The sequence below is a fragment of the Scyliorhinus canicula genome, chromosome 5, assembly GCF_902713615.1.
Source record: "Scyliorhinus canicula chromosome 5, sScyCan1.1, whole genome shotgun sequence".
Classification (NCBI taxonomy): domain Eukaryota; kingdom Metazoa; phylum Chordata; class Chondrichthyes; order Carcharhiniformes; family Scyliorhinidae; genus Scyliorhinus; species Scyliorhinus canicula.
Genome location: NC_052150.1, coordinates 158,925,011 through 158,947,632, shown reverse-complemented (window position 1 = coordinate 158,947,632; position 22,622 = coordinate 158,925,011). Strand labels below are relative to the sequence as shown.

The 22,622-nt window shown below is 41.5% G+C and overlaps 2 protein-coding genes across 10 annotated transcripts in view; one reads left to right on the top strand and one right to left on the bottom strand.

The window, feature by feature from the left end:
• Positions 1–8,957, bottom strand: part of krit1 (KRIT1 ankyrin repeat containing) — a 75,287-nt gene extending 66,330 nt beyond the window's left edge. For 2 of the 4 annotated variants that reach the window (XM_038797914.1, XM_038797913.1), the window contains exon 1: positions 8,688–8,957. The gene's annotated coding sequence lies outside the window, so the exon portion shown is untranslated. Of the gene's footprint in view, positions 1–8,650 lie in introns of all 4 variants that reach the window. The other 2 variants (XM_038797912.1, XM_038797911.1) reach the window with 2 other exon arrangements.
• A 10-nt stretch (positions 8,958–8,967) lies between these two features.
• The window catches only part of ankib1a (ankyrin repeat and IBR domain containing 1a), a 111,117-nt gene continuing 97,462 nt past the window's right edge, over positions 8,968–22,622 (top strand). For 4 of the 6 annotated variants that reach the window (XM_038797910.1, XM_038797908.1, XM_038797909.1 and 1 more), the window contains exon 1: positions 8,968–9,175. The gene's annotated coding sequence lies outside the window, so the exon portion shown is untranslated. Of the gene's footprint in view, positions 9,176–9,376; positions 9,659–12,132; positions 12,485–22,622 lie in introns of those variants that run through there. The other 2 variants (XM_038797906.1, XM_038797905.1) reach the window with 2 other exon arrangements.

The window sequence follows — 22,622 nt, the reverse complement described above, 5'->3', positions numbered from 1 at the left end:
GGGACACATGACTGTATTTATTGTTTCTGGAGACTGCACTGTTCCTGATATTGCCTCGAGAGGCAGCTGCGCTTTCTATTTGCCAGCTTATCCATACAAGCTCATCTGGTGAGCAGGGGCAAAGGATGTGAGCGGTATTCATTGGAGAAGACACACGTAGTGTCCTTAAAAAAAAAGTAAGGTTAAGGGGGGGGGGGGGGGGGGGGGGTTTGTTGGGTTACGAGTATAGGGTGGATATGTGGGTTTGAGTAGGGTGATCATTGCTCGGCACAACATCGAGGGCCGAAGGGCCTGTTCTGTGCTGTACTGTTCTATGTTCTATTGTGAAGATGAAGTGACTTCTAGCTGCCACAGGATACATTGTGATGAGTGGACCACTGGCTGCTCAGCTTTCAGGGAAAATAGTAGATATGAGACAGAATCAAGATGAGCGGGGGTGAATTGAAAGGTAAGGCTACGAAACCATGTAATTTGTTGAATATAGGGATTGAGTGAATATTTCTTAAAGGGAAAGAGGGATGAAAGGAAGGTGCTGGAGGGAAGCCATGGGGATTTGAAATGCAATGAAATTGATGATGAATGGGGAAATAAGAAGAAATGGAATTGAATTGCTAATAGCTATAGTCCACATTTGCCCACACCAAGGTACTGAAAGATGCAGCTTGCTGCCCTCGGCATCTTTTGACAGATGCATTCAAATTATGAAAATAGATGATGCAGCAAAAGGGCAAACAAAACAACAAGAGGATGAGACAGTGATGAGGATAGTATTGAGCGTTAGATCAGGGAGTAATAGATTCACAAACCACATTCAATGAATTCCTTAATATTAGATATCAGAATATATTGACCGTGTTGCTTTCAGATACTGTGTCACAGTAAGATTCTCCCAGAGGGAATTTGGCCTTAACAACACCTCCAGGACAACTTTGGAGAAGTATAACTGCAGGCCTGGAAGCAGGTTACTTGTTTTGTCAGCAAGGATTGTATAATATAGAAGCTAAAGCATGGGCAAGAGAAAAATATGCAACTCTATTCACACCAGAAGCAAACAGCGGAAGGAGGATGCTCCAATTCGCAAGATAGCACATTCCTTCATCCCACCTCTCTTTTCTGTTTTTTCACCTCACCCTGTTTTTTTTCCCAGTTTCTGATCCATCTGCACTCAGTTCATTTTATTCACGAGAACCAAATCCTGATCCCTTGACCACGTTCCACTGAAACAGGGCACCTCAAACTTTCTTTTCTGGCCCTGATGCTAGCAAATTGTTCACTCCTTTTCCAATTTGACCAAAAACTGAAGTTGAACTCCATATATTTTATCTCACAAGGGCTCTTCTCCTACTCCTCCTCTCTGTAACATCGCCACCCCTGCCTCATTCCATCTGCTGCTGCAACCCTCATCCAAGTCTTCTTCACATCCAGAGTTGACTGTTCCAATCGTGTCCAGACCAGTGTTCTATTCATCACAAACCTCAGCTCATTTAAAACTGCTGCCTGTATTTTTGATGTGGAGATGCCGGCATTGGACTGGGGTGAGCACAGTAAGAAGTCTTACAACACCAGGTTAAAGTCCAACATGTTTGTTTCAAACACTAGCTTTCAGAGCACTGCTTCTTCCTCCTTCCTCAGGTGATTCACCCGAGGAAGGAGCAGTGCTCCGAAAGCTAGTGTTTGAAACAAACATGTTGAACTTTAACCTGGTGTTGTAAGACTTCTTACTATATTTTTGACTACAACAAATCTAACTCACCTATCACTATTGTCCTTGCTGACCTAAATTGGCTCTCAATCCCCCAAGATCTCAAATTTTAAATTCTCAGCCTCATATTTACACTCCTCTCATGGCCTTGTCTTCCATAGCTCTGTACCATCTCTAACACTCCCTCAAACCTCACATTCACCATTACCTTCATCCAACCACTGGTGACTATTTCTTCAGCCCTTTAGTCTCATGCCCTGGAATCGCCTCTGTCTCATCATGTTATCCCACATTCACACTCCTTCAAACACATGTCTAAACTATTTTTCACTCCTCCTGATATCTCTATTTGTTTTGCATCTATTTTTGTCTGGTCAGACCTCAAGGATGCACCATGGGACATTGTTTGTGCATTCCGGTCATATTGCAGTCTTTATGGCTGAGTTAACAGACTTTGTATTCCAGTCTGATTCTGTCCTGAAGCAAAATCCACAAATATCCATTATCCAACAGGGTCAACGGTTGAGAACAAAACACAGAACCTTTGACTGATTTTGCCTCTTCTCAGCTCAAGGACACCAATGCCTTAGCACTTAGGTACCTACTCTCCCATAAATGCACCAAGATAACTCAATAAAGACCAGAAATCAAACCTGGGACTTTCTACTTTATATGGCAGTGTGACATGATGTAGTACACTTAATCCTTAAAGAGCCCTTAGGAGGTACATCTTTTTAAAATTTAGAATACCCAATTCTTTTTATTTCCAATGAAGTGGCAATTTAGTGTGGCCAATCCATCTAGCCTGCACATCTTTGGGTTGTGGGGGTGAAACCCACGCAGACACAAGCAGAATATGCAAACTCCACAGGGACAGTGACAGGGCCAGGATTCAAACTTGGGTCCTCAGCACCGTAGGCAGCAGTGCTAACCACTATGCCACGTGCCGCCCCTAGGAGGTACATCTTCACTATTTTTCTCATTACTAACTCCAGAGTCACTGAATATTTGCGTCAGTTTTACTTGAAATATCAGCCATGATAAAAGGCCATGGGCTGGATTCTCCGCCCCGCCACGCCACTTTTCAGCCTCGGCCCGCCGGCGGGATTCTCCGTTACGCCGGCCGGTCAATGGGGTTTCTCACTGTGGGGCAACCCCACGCCGTCGGAAAACCCCTGGGCACCAACAAAACGGAGAATCCCGCCCTATATATTTGCCAATGTGAAAATTTTTTAAAGCCTAACTAGTATCGATAACAATTATATTTTTCAAATTATAGTTTGATGCACAATACATTTAAGCGAATTATCTTTTTAAAGTTTTGATTTTAAAAACACTGAAATGCTTCCAATTTACAAATGCCTAATTGTACTCTACTTATGCATGAGGATGGCCATTCAGTTTCTCTCACTTCATTAATTCATGAATCAATAAGCATAAAGACCTCCAACATAAGGTTAGAATTGAAGATGTTTGCTGATGCTTGAACAGTGTTCAATACCATTCTCAGCTCTTCAGATGCTCAAAAGCAATCCATGTCTGCATGCAGCAAATCCAGGATAACATTCAGATTTGATCTGGTAAGTTTTAAGTAACATTCACATCATATGAGTACCAAATGATGACCACCTTCAACAAGAGAGAATCTAGGGCAGCACGGTGGCCTAGTGGTTAGCACAACCGCCTCACGGCGCTGAGGTCCCAGGTTCGATCCCGGCTCTGGGTCACTGTCCGTGTGGAGTTTGCACATTCTCCCCGTGTCTGCGTGGGTTTCACCCCCACAACCCAAAAATGTGCAGAGTAGGTGGATTGGCCACGCTAAATTGCCCCTTAATTGGAAAAAATAATTGGGTAATCTAAATTTATTCTAAAAATAAATAAATAAATAAATTTTAAAAAAACAAGAGAGAATCTAACCATCTCCACTTGACTTTCAACAGCGTAACCAAAATTGAATCCTCCATCATCAACATTTAGAGATTATCACTGACAGGAAATTGAATCAGCCATATTAAAACTGTGGCTACAGTTGGGAGAGGGTATGGAGGAGGGGTTCTGGTGTGAGGTGCTCCGGAGAGTGAATGCCTCCACCTCGTGCACGAGGTTGGGGCTGATACAGCTGAAGGTGGTATATAGAGCACACCTCACAAGGGCGTATTCGGAGTGTCGGACCAGCTGGGGTTGGAAACGTGTACGGAGGGAGATGTTGTAGCCTTTGCCTCATTGATCACCTGAAGGCAGATCCTGATAGGTTGGAGAGCAACCTCTCCACCCTGTGCTCTGGCGTAGCGGGGGAACCTGTTGGAATTTTTGACCCTCGAGAAGGTTACGTTTGAACTGAGGGGAAGGATGGAGGGATTCATGTCAGGTAACACTGACCAGTAGGCAGCTTTTATATTAAAACAAACTTTAATTTGTACTCAGAATTAAGCACATTAGCAACAAAGAAATAGCTTTACAGTTAACAATTCATGGGGATTATTCATTATGTACTTTCAAGAATTGGATAACATCGAACATTAGTTGGGGAGGGTTGGGTGGAGAGGACTGTATGTGTTAATGGTGACTATGGGTGATTCTTGATTCCTTTTTGTTATTTGTTTATGTTAACATGCAGGCTGCTGTTTGGGGGTTTGGTGGGAGGATGGAATTGTTGTTGTAGATGTGGGGATTGACATTGTATTCATTACTGCTTATTGTTTGTTAGTGGGTGTAAATTTGAGAGAAAATGTGAAAAAGGAGAATAAGAATATTTATAAAAATAAATAAATACTGTGGCTACAAAAGCATGTCAGAGGCTCGAAAATCTGCGGCAAACGATTCACCCCCCGATCCACAAAGCCTATCATCTGCAAGCACAAATCAGGAGTGTAGTGGAATACTCTCCACTTGCCTATATTATGGTCTGGACCAGAACCCCAATTTTGGATAAGATCCTGGATTAGAACCCAACTATTTGCATTTGGTAAAACTTTGAGGAAATGTTACTGCACCACATGAGTGGTAACACTGACCAGTAGGCAGCTTTTATATTAAAACAAACTTTAATTTGTACTCAGAATTAAGCACATTAGCAACAAAGAAATAGCTTTACAGTTAATAGTTAAAGCACTTTAACGCTTCCTGAAACCTGCCTCGACATTCCAATTTAACAAACCCATATATTTCAAATTCCACTCATGTATAAAGTTAATAATCAGGTCTTATGATGGCACAGTGGTTAGCGCTGTTGCCTCACAGCTCCAGGGACCCAGGTTCAATTCCAACTTTTGGTGACCATCTGTGTGGAACAGTGGCACACAGGTTAGCACTGCTGCCTCAGAGTGCCATGGACTGGGTTCAATTAAGGCCTTGATTACCTGTCTGCGTGCTGTCATGTGAGAGTCCCACCACATGACTTGTAGCACGGCTTCAGTGATGTAATTTGTGGGTGGAGCTGGGCTGTGGCTGTCAGGAAAGAGGGGGTTTAGGTTTTTCGGTTTAAGTTTCAGTTTGCTGCTTCGGACTGCAGAAGAAAAACAGTGTTTCCCTGTTTTCATTTTAAAGCTGTTCCAGTGAACCAAATTGGTAGCACAAGCGGATAGGACTGTGGCTTCACAGCGCCAGGGTCCCAGGTTCGATTCCTGGCTGGGTCACTGTCTGTGCGGAGTCTGCACGTTCTCCCAGTGTCTGCGTGGGTTTCCTCTGGGTGCTCCGGTTTCCTCCCACAGTCCAAAGACGTGCAGGTTAGGTGGATTGGCCATATTAAATTGCCCTTAGTGACCAAAATGGTTAGATGGAGTTATTGGGTTACTGGGATAGGGTGGAAGTGAGGGCTTAAGTGGGTGGGTGCAGACTCGATGGGCCGAATGGCCTCCTTCCGCACTGTATGTTCTATATTAATGTAAATGTCACTATAAACTAACATTCACAATTCTACAGCCCTGGTTAAATTTTATAGTTATTTTATGCAACATGACAATATTTCTAATTGTATTACAAATAAGTGTTGTAATCTGCATAGAAGTGCCAATGCAAGGCAAATGTACATAATCACACAGTATAAATTTGATGTTTTCTTTATTTTACATAATCCTCTTCCTTTAAATGACTGATTTGACCATATAAGTGTTTAATTTCCATTCCCAAAAGTGTCCTTAAACCACTCACAGGGCAACTCCTTTTTGGATTTCAGATACATTTCGGTCTACTTACATTACAATGGCCGAAGACTAGGTTAGCTACAGTCTAAAGTAAATAAAATGGCTAAAGGTGCTCCACTGAATAATAAATACAGGGTGCAGTTGGCAAGGTCCGTCTCAACCCTGATCACAGACTTCCCATAAAGGGCGACAAAGTTTTGAAAAAGTTAGGTTTCTGGATGTGCTCAGTTTCGGAGTTTCCAGATAAAGGATTCTTGACCTGTACTGAAATTTTGTTTTCAAGCGAACAAGAAATAGAAGCAGCAGTAGGCAATTTGAGCCAGTCGGCATTGCTATTCAATATCATGGCTGATCTTTCCATGATTTACCCGCCGCCCCTCCATATGCCAGGCACTAGATAAATTAGTAACATAAATGTTTTCTACCTTGTCCCTTGCAATGAAATAATTTGCATTTAGATAGTACCCTTTATGATTTCAGCGCAACCGAAAGCTCTTTTGGCCAATTAAGTACTTTTGAAACGTGATCACTATTGCAATGTAGGGAAACCTGGCAGCCAAATTGCACACAGTAAAGACCCACAAACATGCAAGATAAATTAACACATCAAATTTTTATGATGATATTGGTTAAAATAAAGATGTTAGTCAGGATACTGGGGAATTCCCTGTTTTATCATCCTGCATCTTATATGTTCACCTGAAGTCTAGAATATGGATTGAGTATAAACACCAAAAAGACAAAACAATTGTACTTAGAAGGAGTGAACAATGTCACTTTGGAACAAGTAGATATGTTTGTCTGTTTAGGGTAAATGATGGTAGATTTAATGGCAAAGTTTGAAGAAGTATAGGGATGTGCAGAAATAATTTCATGAAGGTGAAGGATTATTAACAGGAAAACTCAAGCTTGACACAGTAGATCTCCTACCAGGAGTAGCTATAAGCAACAGCAGCAGAGAGCGCAGATGTACCGTAACAACTTATAATGAGATGTTAAGCGTAGCACTCTGGGTGGCACATGGCTCAGCGGTTAGCACTGCTGCCTCACAGTACCGAGGACCCGAGTTTGATTCCTGTGTGGAGTTTGCACCTGCTCCCCATGTCTGTGTGGGTCTCTCCTCCTCCTCCTCCTCTCCCCTCCCCCACAACCCAAAGATGTTTAGGATAGATGAATTGGCCACGCTAAATTGCCCCTTAATTAAGAATTGGGTATTTAAAAAAAAAATTTAAATGTAGCACTCTCATAGTACTGCACTGACGCGTCAGTTCAGATTTTTTGCCCTGGTATCTGTAGTCTACTTTAAATCCATTGTCTACAGATTCAGTTACAAAAATACTATTACTAATGCTGACACCAATTTGAAATAGTGGTCATTTTCTATTTGATTAATAAATCTGGAATATAAACTAGACTCAGTAATGATGACCACAAAACTACTGATTATGGTTAAAAACCCATCCGGTTCATTAATTAGGGAAGGAAATCTGCCAGCCTTGCTTGGTCTAACCCAGGGGTGGGCAAACTTTTCCGTGCAAGGGCCACATTCAGAAATTCACAATTCACAAAGGGCCGCATAGTATATTAAGTAAAATAATTACTTCACCCGGTTATGATTCTGGGCGCCTCATATAGAACATAGAACAGTACAGCACAGAACAGGCCCTTCGGCCCTCGACGTTGTGCCGAGCAATGATCACCCTACTCAAGTCAACGTATCCACCCTATACCAGTAAGTAACCCAACAGCCCCCCCCCCATTAACCTTAAAAAAAAATTAAAAAAAAAAAAAAAAAAATTTAAAAAAAAATTTTTTTTTTAATGACTTGGTGGGCCGCAGAAATACCTTTGGCGGGCCGCATGCGGCCCGCGGGCCGTAGTTTGCCCACCCCTGGTCTAACCTAATGTGACTCCAGACTTACAGCAACATGGTTTGGCGCTTTACTCTCCTTTGAAATGGCCTAACAAGCCACTCAGTTCAAGGGCAACAAAAAGTGGCCTTACCAGAAACTCCCATAAAATAATAAAGAAAACAAAATGCATTACCTCCCAATATCTTGACCATGTAGACCAACATTGGTTTCCCAAATGAAGATGATTACATATGTGAACCGGTGTTCTTCATAAATGTAGCATAGTACACAGATGATCACATATGTGAACCAGTGTCCTTCATAAATGTAGCATAGTACAAAGATGATCACAAACATGAACCACTATCCTTCATAAATGTAGCATAGTACAATGATACAAAGTTAGTGTACCATAGAATTTCAGTGATTAACAGTATCCTTCAATGTGCTATTCTGATGACAGCAAGGTCATTTCTGAAATGGTTACCCATTTATAGAAAGTGGCAAAACATGTGAACAGTACCGCAAGTTGGCTTGGATTCAAATTAGCAGAAAACACCACTTGACTCTCTTTTGACAACCACAAAACAGTTCCAAATCGCCCTACTTGTAATCTGAACAGAAACAAAGTATGGAACAAAGTTCAGATCAAAAATGTAATCTGTTCCAGCAGTGAAACTGGACATGGATGCTGGAAATACTCAACAGACCAGGCAGCATCTATGCAGAGAGAAACAGAGTTAATGTTTCATGTCGATGACCTTTCATTAGTTCTCAACAGCTGCAACTTTTAACTGTGTTTAGCTCTCCACAGAAGCTGCCTGGCCTGCTCAGTATTTCCGGCATTTTCTGTTTTCGGTTCAAATTATCTGCATCTGCAGTACTTTACTCCAGTTCGTAAAGGGTTCTGCCCACTTGCTTCCAAGAGTAAACAAAGCAAAACTTCATAATTACCATCCCTTCTTCATCCCACTGCAGTCCCCTTCCTCACCTCCTCACTGATCAGGTATTGTGCAGGTGGGATTGCACAGAGAGCCACCGACAGCATCAATGTGCCGAAACCGACCGGCGAGGCCTGGAATCCAACTCTGTCAACAAAGCAGCCGCGGTAACCCGAGTTTCATTGATGCACGCTCATAATGAAAGGGAGTTAGATGTTCAAAACATTAACTTCCGCCCGAGTAATGGGAGGAAACGAGTCACTAACTTTCCATGACAATCTCTCCCCGGCACCGGCACCGATACCACACTTGCCCTGCCCTGCACTCAGTGCCGGGACTTCACTGCAAGCGGCCGCCACAGCTTCCGGTCCGAACCTGCCCTTCCGGTTCAGAGGGAATCCACTGGCCGGTGGAAGGAGCTGGGAAGCACTTCCGGGACAGAGGTCTGGGCTTTTGTTTTCACGCAGTCGGAGCTGAAGCGGAGGAGAAGGTGGAGGAAGAGGAGGAGGAAGGAGAGTGGCTGGCGGTGCTTTGCAGGGTAACTCGCACTGAGTCGGGCCCTTGTCACTCACCGGGAGGGGGAGGTTTCTGATGAGTTGCGCCGGGGTTATATTCGGCTGAGGGTCCGGGTGTCGGGTCGGTGCTGACCCCTTTGGGGCCGGGCCTCTCTGACCCCGGGGGGGGGGCAGCTTCCGAGTGCCGGCTCGATGTTGCTGGAGCTCGGCCGCCCCGCCCGCCGTCTCTGTGGACTCTTTGTTTCTCGGGCAATCCGCGTACACGGCAGCAGTGCTTCCAGCTAAAGAAGGAGCAGTGCCCGGAGACCGACCAGCAAACCCCACTTATAATCCCTTCTTGCAGAAAATATATTCGAGCTGAAGGTTAACTGGGAGGAAAATGGCACTGACTGATGGTGTTACTCTAGTGCTTCGGATCGTTTCTCCGTCTGAAAGAGTTGGGGAGCGGATTAACATTTGTTATTGTTTGAAAGCAGAATGAAGTGGTCCCAGACCTGAAACGTTTGGTATTTTGTTTATGCAGTTGTGATCCTTTTGAGGAGGTTAATGTTGTGGTTACTGTGACTATATACGCTAACAGGGTGCTTATTGCTAACGAGTACAATCTTGGGGGATAAACTAATCCAACTGTAGAATCAAGTGGGCGTTAATATTTGCTTTTAATTTTGTTTTGAATAAGAACAGAATAAGCAAAGTGTTAATTTCTATAAAGTTATCTTCATCATACTGTAATTCGCCAGCTGGACCGTTGAGCCTTCATTTAAGTTTACTAAAATGGCAAGTGAAGAGTTTGAAAAAAGATTAAACTAACCATGCAATACTTTTTGAAATGCCCTGAAACGTATAAACTTAGATTAGTTGTTAAAAGTAGTAATGAGGCTCGTGATTTGATATTAGGAACACTACTTTTGCTAATGTATAATGAGGGTGGGGTATTGAAACTGTACAGAGTAATGAGATAATTGGTGACTGGCAAACTGGGCTACGTAAAATCTAACCTGTATGGCATGGCAAACAAAATTCCTGGCTAACGTAGCACCTATATTAGAAGTAAATGGAAGACACCCAATTGTGGATTTCAATGCAGTAATAAGTGAATTTGTTAGTGATCTAGAGATGTTAGATCTTTTTTATTCAGGATGTCTTTGTGCAGAAATGAAATGTTCAAATGGACAAAAATCCAGGTATGTTGCTGTGTCTATCATAGAGAATTGGCATTACTTGAGTTCTGTTAACATCTTGGATGCATTTCATTGTGCTTCCATCATCATCTTCCCCACCTGCCGAGTCTGCTTGTTGGTTATTGATCATGCTGAGTGATGAGCATTTGCAGTGTACTTTAGAGTAGTCTATTGTATTGTTTTTCCCATTCCAATAGTTTGTTCTATATGTCCTTGGTTGAATATTTAGAACTGTATGTGACTATTTTGTTTCAAACTTGTATGCTTCCTTTCCTATTTCTGTGTCATTTATTGCACATCCCTAATTGCCCTTGAGGGGACAATTAAGAGTCAACCACATTACTGTCGATCTGGAGTCACATTAGGCTAGACCAGGTAAGCATGGCACATTTCCTTCCCTAAAGGACATTAGTGAACCAGGTGGGCTTTTACGACAATCGATAGATTCCAGACTTTTATTGGACTCAAATTACACCATCTGCTGTGGTGGGATTCAAACTGGGTTCCCAGAGCATTACCCTGGGTCCTTGGAATACTAGTCCAGTGACAATACCACTACGCCACTGCCCCCCTTTTTAACTTTTAATATTTACTATTAAACTTTGAATATGTATGTACCAATAAATACATCTCTGGATGAATACCACTCTGATCTAAGTGAATGGGCTGCTGTTGAATGCTGTATATTGGATGGAATTGCAATGTACTTGATGCAGCTGACCTGCTGTTGCATGGTCTGCATGGATGGCATACTCGTATACTAGATGTAGCTGATCTGGTGAATAATTTATAGTTTTTTCCCATAATATTCCTGCTTCTCCTAGCAGAGCATGTGTTTTTTTACAGGAGATAACTTGTGAGAAACAATAATTCAATCTATACTTCCCTTTCAACGGCGTAGCAAATAGTTTAGCAAATCTGGTGAAGGCTTTGCATTTCAACGAAGGTTGCTTTCTGGTCCCTTGGTCAGATGGCTCCAAGCCAGGGCGACATGGCATTTGCATTCCCCTTCACCAAACCAGGTTCTCCCCATCTGTCTTTTTTGCGACAAACAGGAATCTCTTGAAGAGCTGCATTACTCGTGCACAAAGGAACTTTGCTCCATGCAAAATTAAGCTAAATTATTGCTTGATTGGAATGTAAGTAATATTGGGTAACCAAAGTAGCTCAGCCTCCATTTGTCATAGTTTTCGATTTGTGGAGCTGTCAGAAAACAAAAACAAGCAAGGTGGGATATTAAGCAGTTTTGCAAAATTTAGTGAAAAATGGAATTAGTTTTTGAAACCATTACTTAGTTAAACAGGCATGCATGCTTTTCAGCTGCTGAATATGATCAGGTACATCATGAAATTGCAACATTTTTCAGATGAAAGTCTCCAATTTTTATTTTCACATGTGGCTCCAAACTGTAATGGCTGCAAGAAGAATTTTGTACTGTAGTAAGTCACAATTCAAGATTTTTCTTGAAAATTCTTTGTCCTGACATAGTCAGTGCAATTTAAAAATTTCTATGGATAAATTGGTTTTCAGTGTGTATGCTGAAGTTCTGTTTTAGCGTCCAAAGTCAATGTGATAAACCTCTAAAGAATAACATTTTGGGAAATGCCAGCCACGTGACGTATTGATTGTATTATAGTGTAATATACTTTAGTTGATGGTTGCACCTTAACTTGCTAATATGCCTAGCACATAAGTATTTTTAAGTTGGTTGCACAAAATTGCACCAGAAGTGGAGAAAGTGAGCTGTTGCTTGGCCTAGACTATTCTACTGTAGTCATCAACAGTTGCTCAAGAGATTTTGATCTTGGCTCTCCTGACATTTACAAATTGCTTTAAATTTGAGTTTGCTCATCTGAATACCTTAATTAGATTGGGTGTGAACTCCTTTCCAAATATCTATCCCTATTTAAGACCATTCAATAGGAAGGTCTGATGTAGGTCTTTTAAAATTTGCATTTAAACATGAGCAGCACTGATGCAATCTTGTTGTCTAACTCACTGCTCCATTCAAGCAAATGAGCTGAAGGTGATGAGATGAGAATTCTCCTTGCGTATCAAATTACATCATCACAGCTGGGCAGAGGAGAGAGATGCGGATGTTATGAAAGAGTTGGGAGAAGAACTTTGAGGGAACATCAGTTTGCAATCCTGGTAAAGCGCACCCTTGTATTCAGCTTCCTTCAGTTAAGTTTGAAAATAGGTATCATTTAAGATGGGAATATAAAAGCAAATTACTGCAGATGCTGGAATCTGAAACGAAATCAGAAAATACTGGGCAATCTTAGCAGGTTTGGCATCATCTGTGGAGAGGGAAGGGAGCTAACGTTTCGAGTCTGGATGACTCTTTGTCAAAGCTTTCACAACTAGTCATTCAGACTCGACGTTGGCTCCCTTCCCTCTCCACAGATGCTGTCAGACCTGCTGAGATTGTCCAATATTTTCTGTTTTTGTTTCATAATTAAGATGGGGTTGCTTTTAAAATAAAATGTTTTTTAAACTTTAAGCATCAGATATCACCTCGAGGAGTATTCTGTTATGTTGAATAAATGGGTTATACAGAAACAGGTGTTGCTATATATTGACCCAAATCCAGCCTTTAGCTTGGACTCCACATTTACATGAAAAGTGTTCAGTCATATAAAGCTGACAGGCAACGCATTTCTTGCATTTTAAGCATAATAATGCAGAATCTCTATTTTTAAGTACTGAGCTGCCCTCCTAAATAATAAGAGTCATACTCCTATGAATGCACACACCTATAAAAGGAAATGACAGACATTTATATGGTGCCTTTCATATCCTCAGGAGGTCCCAAAGCAGTTCAGTGAATGTGAATGGACTATTTTGAAGTCAAGGCACTCCTAGATAAACATGACAGCTAAAGAGTCTGTCAAACATCAGTGATATAAATAACCAGTTGACCTGTTCCTCTATTCTTCCGCCCACTTTCTAACTATCTAATTCTTTACATTTCTACCTTCAGTTCTGGAAAAGGGTCATTTAGGCCAAAAACATTACCTCTGTTTCTCTCCAAAGGTGCTACCAGGCTTGCTACGTTTGTCCAGCATTTTCTGTTTTAACCTGTTTTCATGTTGGTTGAGCGTTCAATGCCGGCCAATATCTTGGCAGAAATTTCTCTTTGCACTTCAGGGTGCAATAGTTTTTTTTAACATTGCATCTAACTGGAGACACAGGGCTATGGTTTACTATATCGTCCGAAAGGTAGCAACAGAGTATTTATTCAGCACTGCATTTAACTGGTGGCCAAAGTAGGTTAGCTATTTTAGAAGTGATTGATGAACAGGATTTGGTGCAAGTGAAAACAAGGGCAGCAAAGCTTTGAATGACCTCGAGTTTATAGCAGGTAGAATATGGAAGGCCAGCCAGGAGTTCATTGAAAGAATCAGGAGTAGAAGTAATAAAGGCTTGGAAGAGGGTTTCAGCAGCAGATGATCTCGGGCAGGGCCAGAGTGAGGCAGTGTTATGGAAATATAAATAGGAGGTCTTGGTGATGGCAGTGATATGTGGTAAATTATGGGTTTTCTCCAGGTGCTCCGGTTTCCTCCCACAAGTCCTCCTGAAAGACATGCTTGTTAAGTGAATTGGACATTCTGAATTCTCCCTCTGTATATCCGAACAGGCACTGGAGTATGGCGACTGGGGGATTTTCACAGTAACTTCATTGCAATGTTAATGTAACCCTACTTGTAACACTAATAAAGATTATTACTATTAATATCCTCTCTCGGGATCAAATATGACACTAAGTTTGTGCTCAGTGCGCTTCAAATTTGGTTGCCAGGTAGATGGGAAGAGTCGGTGGGGTGGGAAGACAGTGGCCTCGATCTTCCCAAAGTTTAATTGGGGAATATTTCAACTCGTTCAGTACTGGATGTCAGACAAACTGTCTGACAATTTGGAGCCGGTGTAGAGAGAGTTTGGTGTCATCGATACACATGTAGAAACGGACCATGCTTTCAGATGTTGACATAGAGAAGCAGCATACAGATGAGGAATAGGAGGGGGTCAAAGATAGAGGTGAATGGTTGTTTTTCGAATCAGAGGAAGGTATACTGCGGGGTTGTCCAATGTGTGGAACCAGGACCAGTGCTTTTCCTGATCTATGTTAATGACTTGGGTTTGTAGGACACAATTTCAAAATTTGCCGACGGCACTACACTGTAAAGTATCATGAACTGTGAGGGAGGCTGATGGTAGAGGTGGACACATGGCAAACGATATTTAATGCAGAGGTATGCAAATGGTGGGAAGAATGAGGAGAGACAAAATGAAATAAAGGATACCATTCTTAAAATGGTGCAAGAGTAGAGGAACCTAAGAGTGTATGTACATAAATCATTGAAGATGGCTGGGCAGGTTGAAAAGTGTTCATGAGGCATACAAGATCCTGAACTTTATACATAGCGACATGGAGTACAAAAGCACGGTGGTTATGGTGCAACTTTTTTTTTTAAGTCCAATTTTGGGCACCACGCTTTATAAAAATGCTTCTAAGGATGTGAGACTTCAGTTACATGGACAGGTTAGTGAAGCTGTGGGTCGTACTCCATGGAGAAGAGAAGGTTGAGAGGAGATTTGAATGATGTGTTCAAAATGATGGGTCTAGACAGAGTTGATGGGAGGAACTGTTCCTATTGGTGGGAGAGTCGAGAACCAGAGGATACCGATTGAAGGTGAATGGCAAAGAAATGAGAGACGACATAAGGAAAAACTTTCTTATGCAGCAAGTGGTTAGGATCTGGAATGCACTGCCTGAGAGTGTGGTAGAAGCAAAGGCAAAGACTATGGAACTGAAGGGATGATGGAAATATGGATACAAAGTTGGCTGAATGTCGGGAAAGAGAGGAGAGATGATTATCTGAGGAGAAAAAACTTACAAGCCCATGGTGAAAGGGCAGGGGGAGTGGAATTAGCAGAGTTGCTCTTACACAGTCGACAGGCCAAGAAAGCCTCCTTCTCTGCTGCAACCAGTCTATGAATCTCGAAAAATAGTTTACTTTTGCCACACAGGATGTCTCTTGGGATCTTGATAAAAGCCGTTTTAAGTACTGTGGGAAACTGATCCGAGGGACTCAAACACAAGAGTTCATGAAAAAATGAGAGACAATAGCACATTCAAGGACTTTGGAGAGGAAAGGAAAGCCAGAGATGAGTGATAGTTTGAAAATACAGAGGAGTTGATGCTTGGTTATTGAAGAGGAGCTGGTTGTAATAGGTTTGAAAGAGAGGGGGAAAAGAGTCCCCCGGGGAGAGAGTCATCAGCTAATGTGGAAGGTAGAAAGGGAAATTGGGTGATGGGCACTTTAGTGGGAATAAGACTAAACTGCAACATATTGATTGGAGTCACTGGGTTAAGTGCTCAAGTCATTGTATGGAACTTGCACTATTTGGAGAGAGCATTTGAGCTATCAAATACATGGCAGAACATGTGGTTAGCTTGAGTAATATGAATCAAGTGCATCAGATCCGAGGTGTATTAGTACCATATGTCATAAAAGCCACATGCATATTTATTCAAGTACATTAGTGTGATTAATCATCTATTCAAACAGGGAAAGAAAGACTTGAATTTAAACATTATCTTTCAAAAATGCAGGATGTCCCAAAATACTTTATAGCCAATAGGGTAACTGTTATAATGCAACAGACATAGTCCTCGACAAACAGCAATATGATAATGACCAGATAATCTATTTTTGTGATGTTGATTGATGGATAAATATTGGTCAGGATGCAATCTTCTTTAAAATAGTGCTGGAAGGCAGGGTTGATGTCTCATCCGAAAGATAATGCACTGGCAACCTAGATTGCTGTGTTCAAGTCCTGGAGTGGGAATTGAACCCATACCTTTCTGACTCACTGGCTGGAGTGCTGCCAACTGAGCCACAGCCAATAAGGGTCCAAGACATTAATATGTAACTGCTACAGATCTGTTATTCTTGTCTCGGCATTTTACTTATGCGGAGTAAGGAAGTTAAGAGATTTTGCTGCCTGTTCACTTCATTAAGATGTAATCTCGTTCTTTCTGAAATTAATTGGTCCATGCAGGTGAGAGGACGCAAGAAAATAGGTAATATTGTTTAGCCATAAAAATTGTTCCCATCCTGCCGTTTGCCATTTACTTTGCAATGCTCCACGAAGCTTTGATGCAATGTTTGGCTTTCTGCCTGAATAGCATGTACTTTGCAATGAAAATAACGGTGAAGCAATCCGTGCTCAGTCACTACTTTTAAGAAATAAATTGTCCACCAATTTCTGGTGACCACACTTGCTAATTTAATACAGAAATCTAAATGTTTCTGTGAGTTACCCTGCTCCTCAGAAGCTTTGCTCTAACAGTATAACAAGAGACATGACATAAATAATCCTGCTTAGCAGATGGAATGTGTAATAAATTGCACAGTTCCTAAATGTTTCTTAACAGTATTTTTCTTATAGGCGCCAACTGCAATCGTTAAACTACCAAATCTACTCCTTCAGTTTTAACTGTCTGGGCCAGTGTCTCTTGCCAGTGTTGTTAATGTTGCCTGCTGACAAAAAGCTGGCAGAAGCCCGTTTCTGTGGGGCAGGAAATCTTTGCACTGCTATTCTTACAACTAAGACGGAAAGCTCTGTTCCAGCAGAGTGTTTTCTCCCAAGAGCCAAGATAAGGATCCTTTCCCTGTCAGTTTGACGACCACATTCAGGGCTGGGTAACCATATAAACACACCTTTCTTGTTTTCATTATATTACAACATCTTTTAAGTAATGTTCCCACCTGCTGTTCATATATCTTGACTTTCTATGAATTCCTGCTTTGTGAAAAATAACTGACATTGTACATAAAGTATTTTGGGATTTCTAGAAACTTGATCATCTTTATTGTGTCACAAGTAGGTTTACATTAACACAGCAATGAAATACTGTGAAAATCTCCTGGAGTGAGTAAGTCTATAAGGATGGAATGAATACCCTTTCCTCTTGCTGAAGAAAGATAGTAAAGTGATATTGTCGGTGGCAATATTTCCATTAGTTCTTTGCTTTTTAGTTTGGTATTACAAATACTAAAACAGTAACATATTCTTAATGGGCAAAATAAGAAGGCACTTTAGTTAACTTATAAACAATAAAAGTGTTGTACGAATTGTCAAAGACCAGCAACCTAACTGCTAAAGCTTGTGTTAATTAGAAGTGTTCAGTGCATTACTGACAATGCAACTGAACTAAAGTTCATTGCAATTATTTTATTTTCAGCTACAAGAGACTTCTAATCATTTACTTGCTATTACCATACATGACACACAACTAGCTTTCTTTTGATCCACCATTTTCTCAGCCAGTGAAGGATACATAGAGTCTGAAATGTTACTGTGGATAACTAACCAGACTTATGGCTGCTAGTTATTTCTGTGCACTTTGTGTATTGAACTCCTTGAGCACTGAACCAGTACATGCAGTTCCTGTATGTTTGAGGAAGTGAAGGCAAAGGGGGAAATCTCTAGACAATCGATCATTTGCATGACTATTCTATAAAATAGTCACAATTGCTATGTCAATTTGGCTTGACCACATTAAACTTAATCAGGCTACATGACACCAAAATTGCCCACTGGGTCACAATCTTGCTATTCCACCAGTTACATCTTGAAACACCCTTCCATGCTCCATCTATCAATGTCTATGAATAAATGCAAGGAGCTCATGACTTCTTCACTCCAATAAAGACCATATTTTATACTGCTTCATCTGTTCCCGTTTCTCATCAAGTCAATTATTCCTGAACCTTCTGGATAACATTACTGCTCCTTAGGTTGTATTCACACTAAATTTTGGACCAGAAAATTATACTCCGTACCCTTGCAATTTCTGCCTTGCTCCCCTCAGAATCGCGAGGTGCACCCATTTGTTTTGAAAGCTTCACAATTTTATGTGCAGCCAGTCTTTCTAATACATCCTCTAGATCAATTTGTAATAACCATCTCCTCTTTCACTATGATTTGACAGCATCCTCTTTCTTGGTAAAGTCCCATGTAAAGTATTAATTTAGGACCTCGGTCATATCCTCAATCTGTAGATCCTGTTTTTGGTCCTTAATTGGCTCTTTCTATCCTTTGACTATTTATCTGAATTTGGAAGACTTTTAGATTCCCTTTTATATTAGTTGCCAGTCTGTTTTCATGCTATCTCTTACCTGGCATCTTCGATCTACCCTTTTTTTTTCCAAAGCTACAAAGGAGGAACAGGTGTAAGTTGCTCAGACCCTCAAGCTTGCTTTGCCATTGAATAAGGTCATGACTGATCTGATTATAGCCTCAACATTCCTGCCTACCCCCACTAACGCTTCACCCCCTTGCTTATCCAGAATCTATCTGCCTCTACCTTAAAATATTCAAAGACTCTGCTTCCACTGCCTTTTGAGGAAGAGAGTTCAAAGATTCACAACACTCTGAGAGAAAGCAGCTTCTCCTCATGGCTGTTTAGCACAGGGCTAAATCGCTGGCTTTGAAAGCAGACCCAGGCAGGCCAGCCGCACGGTTCGATTCCCATAACAGCCTCCCCGAACAGGCGCCGGAATGTGGCGACTAAGCGCTTTTCACAGTAACTTCATTGAAGCCTACTCGTGACAATAATCAATTTTCTTTTCATTTCATTTCATTTCTTAAATAGCCAACCCTTTATTTTTAATTGGTTCTAGATTCTCCCACAAGGGGAAGCATCCTTTGTACATCTACCCTGTCAATATCCCTCGGGATCGTGTATGTTTGAATCCAAACGCCTCTCACTCTTGTAAACTTGAGATAGGATCCAAACCTAACCTGTCCAGCCTTTCCTCATAAGACAACAGGCCCATTCCACTTATTAATCTTACAAACCTTCTCTGAACTGCTTCCAAAGCATTTACATCCTTCCTTAAATAAGGAGACTAATACTGTACACCATACTCCAGATGTGGTCTCACCAATGCCCTATATAATTGAAGCATAATCTCCCTACATTTGTGTTCAATTCCCCTGTCAACAACAATCACATTCCATTAGCTTTCCTCATTATTTGCTGTACTCGCACATTAACCTTTTGTGATTCATGCACCAGGACACCAAAATCCTTTTGTATCTCAGGGCCCTGCAATCTCTTGCCATTTAGATAATATGCTTCTTCCTGCCAAATGGACAATTTCACATTTTCCCACATTATACTCCATTTGCCAGATCTTTGCCCACTCAATTAATATATCTATATGCCTTTGTAGCCTACTTGTGTCCTCTTCACAAATTACTTTCCTTACCATCTTTGCATTGTCAATACATTTCTGCTTTCTGTCTCCCTCCTTCTGTTGAATAAACAAGTTACATTCTATTTTCCAATCTAATTGAACCCTCCCCAAATCGAAGGAATTTTGAAAAATTAAAACCAATGCCTCAAATAGACGCCTAGCCACTTCTTTTAAGATCCTAAGAAGAAGTCCATCAGAACCTGGAGACATGTCAGCCCGCAGCTCCTACAGTTTGTTTAATATCACTTTCCTGGTGATCATACCACTTCCTGTGATTATAAATGTCTTGAGCTCCTTCCTCCTTTTCATTTCCGGATTTACAGCTATGTTGGGGTGTTATCTTTATCCTCCGTAGTGAAGACTGATGCAAAATACCTGTCCAATTAATCTGCCATTTCTTTATTTTCCCTTTCTTTTGCTTCATCTTGCTCTCCCTTTCATCATCCAAGGAACACTGGCTTTTTTTGCCCTTCCCTCCTCCTCCTACATGAGTAATTTGTATAATTATTTACTGAGGACGTTGACAAAATATTGATAGAACCAGATAGTTCAGATAATGCCGGGGGTGGAAAATGATGGGCAGAGTGTACTGGAAAGGCTTGCTGTGCTTCAAGTGGATATGTTGCCTGGTCCAGGTGCCTTCCATTTCAGGATGCCAAAGGAAGTGGGGATGGAGATAAATGAGGGGATTGCCATAATCTTCCCTAAATATGAAATAAGTACTAGAGGATTGGAAAGTGAAAAATGTTATTCAAAGGTTGTAAAGGCATTCATTGTAACTACAGGCGTCGTAGCTTAAGACCAGTGGTGAGTAAGGTTTTGGAAGTAGTGATCAGGAGGAGAAAAAAAAGGTAATTGGAAAGGTTTGAATTAAGGAGGGCCAGCACAGATTTGCAAATTGGAGATGGTGCCCAACAATTGGAATTTTTTGATGACGGGAATGTGATGATGTTGTCTATATGGAGTTTAATTTGACAAAGCAGGGCAGCACGGTGGCACAATTGGTTAGCACGGTTGCCTCACGGCGCCGAGGTCCCAGGTTCGATCCCGGCTCTGGGTCACTGTCCGTGTGGAGTTTGCACATTCTCCCCGTTTTTGCATGGGTTTCACCCCCACAACCCAAAAGATGTGCAGGATAGGTGGATTGGCCACACCAAATTGGCCCTTAATTGGAAAAAATAAATTGGATACTCTAAATTTATTTATTTAATACATAAATAATCTGACAACGTACCTTCGAGAGGGTTATTTGACATAATAGATGCTACATGAATAGGAGGGTCGATGTCAACCTGGAAGAAAAATGGCTTAAGGACAGAAAACAATCATAAATGGCTGTTTTTTCAGATTGGAGGATGGTAGACAATGGTGTTCCTTGAAGGTCTGTGCTGAGATCATTGGTCTTATCTCTTGGCATCCCCGAAGAGGCCAAACATCCCAGCTGACTCATGGGAGAGCCTGGCTTGAGACCAATTGAAATGGAGACAGTTCACTTGTAAAGCAACAACATATTGAGAGAGTTCACAGGGAGCACACGGAGGCAAAGTTAAGGCATCAAAGAGAGTTTACAAATTTCCAAACAACTCGCCTACCCAACCATCCTAGCACTACCTGCTTCACTTGTGGCATAATCTACAGATTTCACATTGGATCACCTCCAAACCCATCAAACCTGAGTGGAAAAAGTTATCCTTGATCCCAAGGGACTGACTAAGAAGAATATCTTAATGTATGTATATTAGAAGGCAACCATTTATATAAGATTACAATGTCAGAATTTGCCAAAGATGCCATACTTTGAGGTCTGCCAGTCCACTGCAACAGGATGTAGACTAGCAGAATGGGCAGACAAGTGGCAGATAGAATTTAATACAGAGAAGTCTGAAGTGATGTATTTTTGGCGGAAGGAATCAGAAGAGACAATGTGACATAATTACAGTTCCAAAAAGTACAGGGCAGAGGGACTTGGGGTACAAAGATCATTGATGGTGCAGGTCATATTGAGGGAATAGTTCCCAAAATATATGGGATCTAGGGCTTCATAAACAGGTATCAAGTACAAAAGCAGGGACATTATTATGAACCTTAATAAAGCTCTGGTGAGGCTACGACTAAAGTATTATATCCAATCTGGTCACCATACTTTTGGAAGGATTTGGGAGACCTTGAAATAAGTTTAGTGGAGCTTCACCAGAATGGTTCCAGGGATGGGAGATGTTAGCTATAAGATTTTTGAGAAGCTAGGGTTGTTCTCATTTGAACAAAGGAGATGTATGAGATTATGACATTCATAATCTGCACATGATCGGCACAGGCCTGGAGGGCTGAAGGGCCTGTTCCTTGCTGTACTTTTCTTTGTTCTCAATAAGATAGAAAAATAACTGTTTCCATTGGCAGATTATACAAGGCTTGTGGAACTAAGATCGAATATTTTGTATTCTTTCATGGGATGCGAGTATTGCTGGCAAGGTCTGCATTTGTTGCCCATCCCTAATTACCCTTGAAACGGTGGTGATGAGCTGCCATCTGCAGTCCCATTTGGTGTAGTTATTCCCACAATGCTGTAAGAAGGGAGTTCCACAATCCAGTGACAATGTAGGAATGGTGATCTAATTCGGGGTAATGTGCAGCTTGGAGGGGAGCCTGCAGGAGGCGGTGTTCCCATGTGTCTACTGTCCTTGTCCTGCTAGATGGTAGGGATTGCAAGGCACTGTCAAATTATATAAGCATCTTGTGTATAATACAAACTGCTGCTACTGTGCATTGGTGGTAGAGGGAGTGAATGTTTAAATTGCTGGATGAGATACTGATCAAAAGGACTACTTTATCCTGGATTGTGTCCAGTTTCTTTGTTGAGTCTCAAGTGTTCCGTCACCCTCCTGACTTGTGCTTTGTAGATAGTGGTCAAACTTTGGGCAGTCAGGAGGTAAGTTACTTGCCTCAGAATTCTGATATCTTGTGGCCCACACTATTTACATGGCTTGTTCAGTTTCTGGTCAGTGGTAACCATCAGG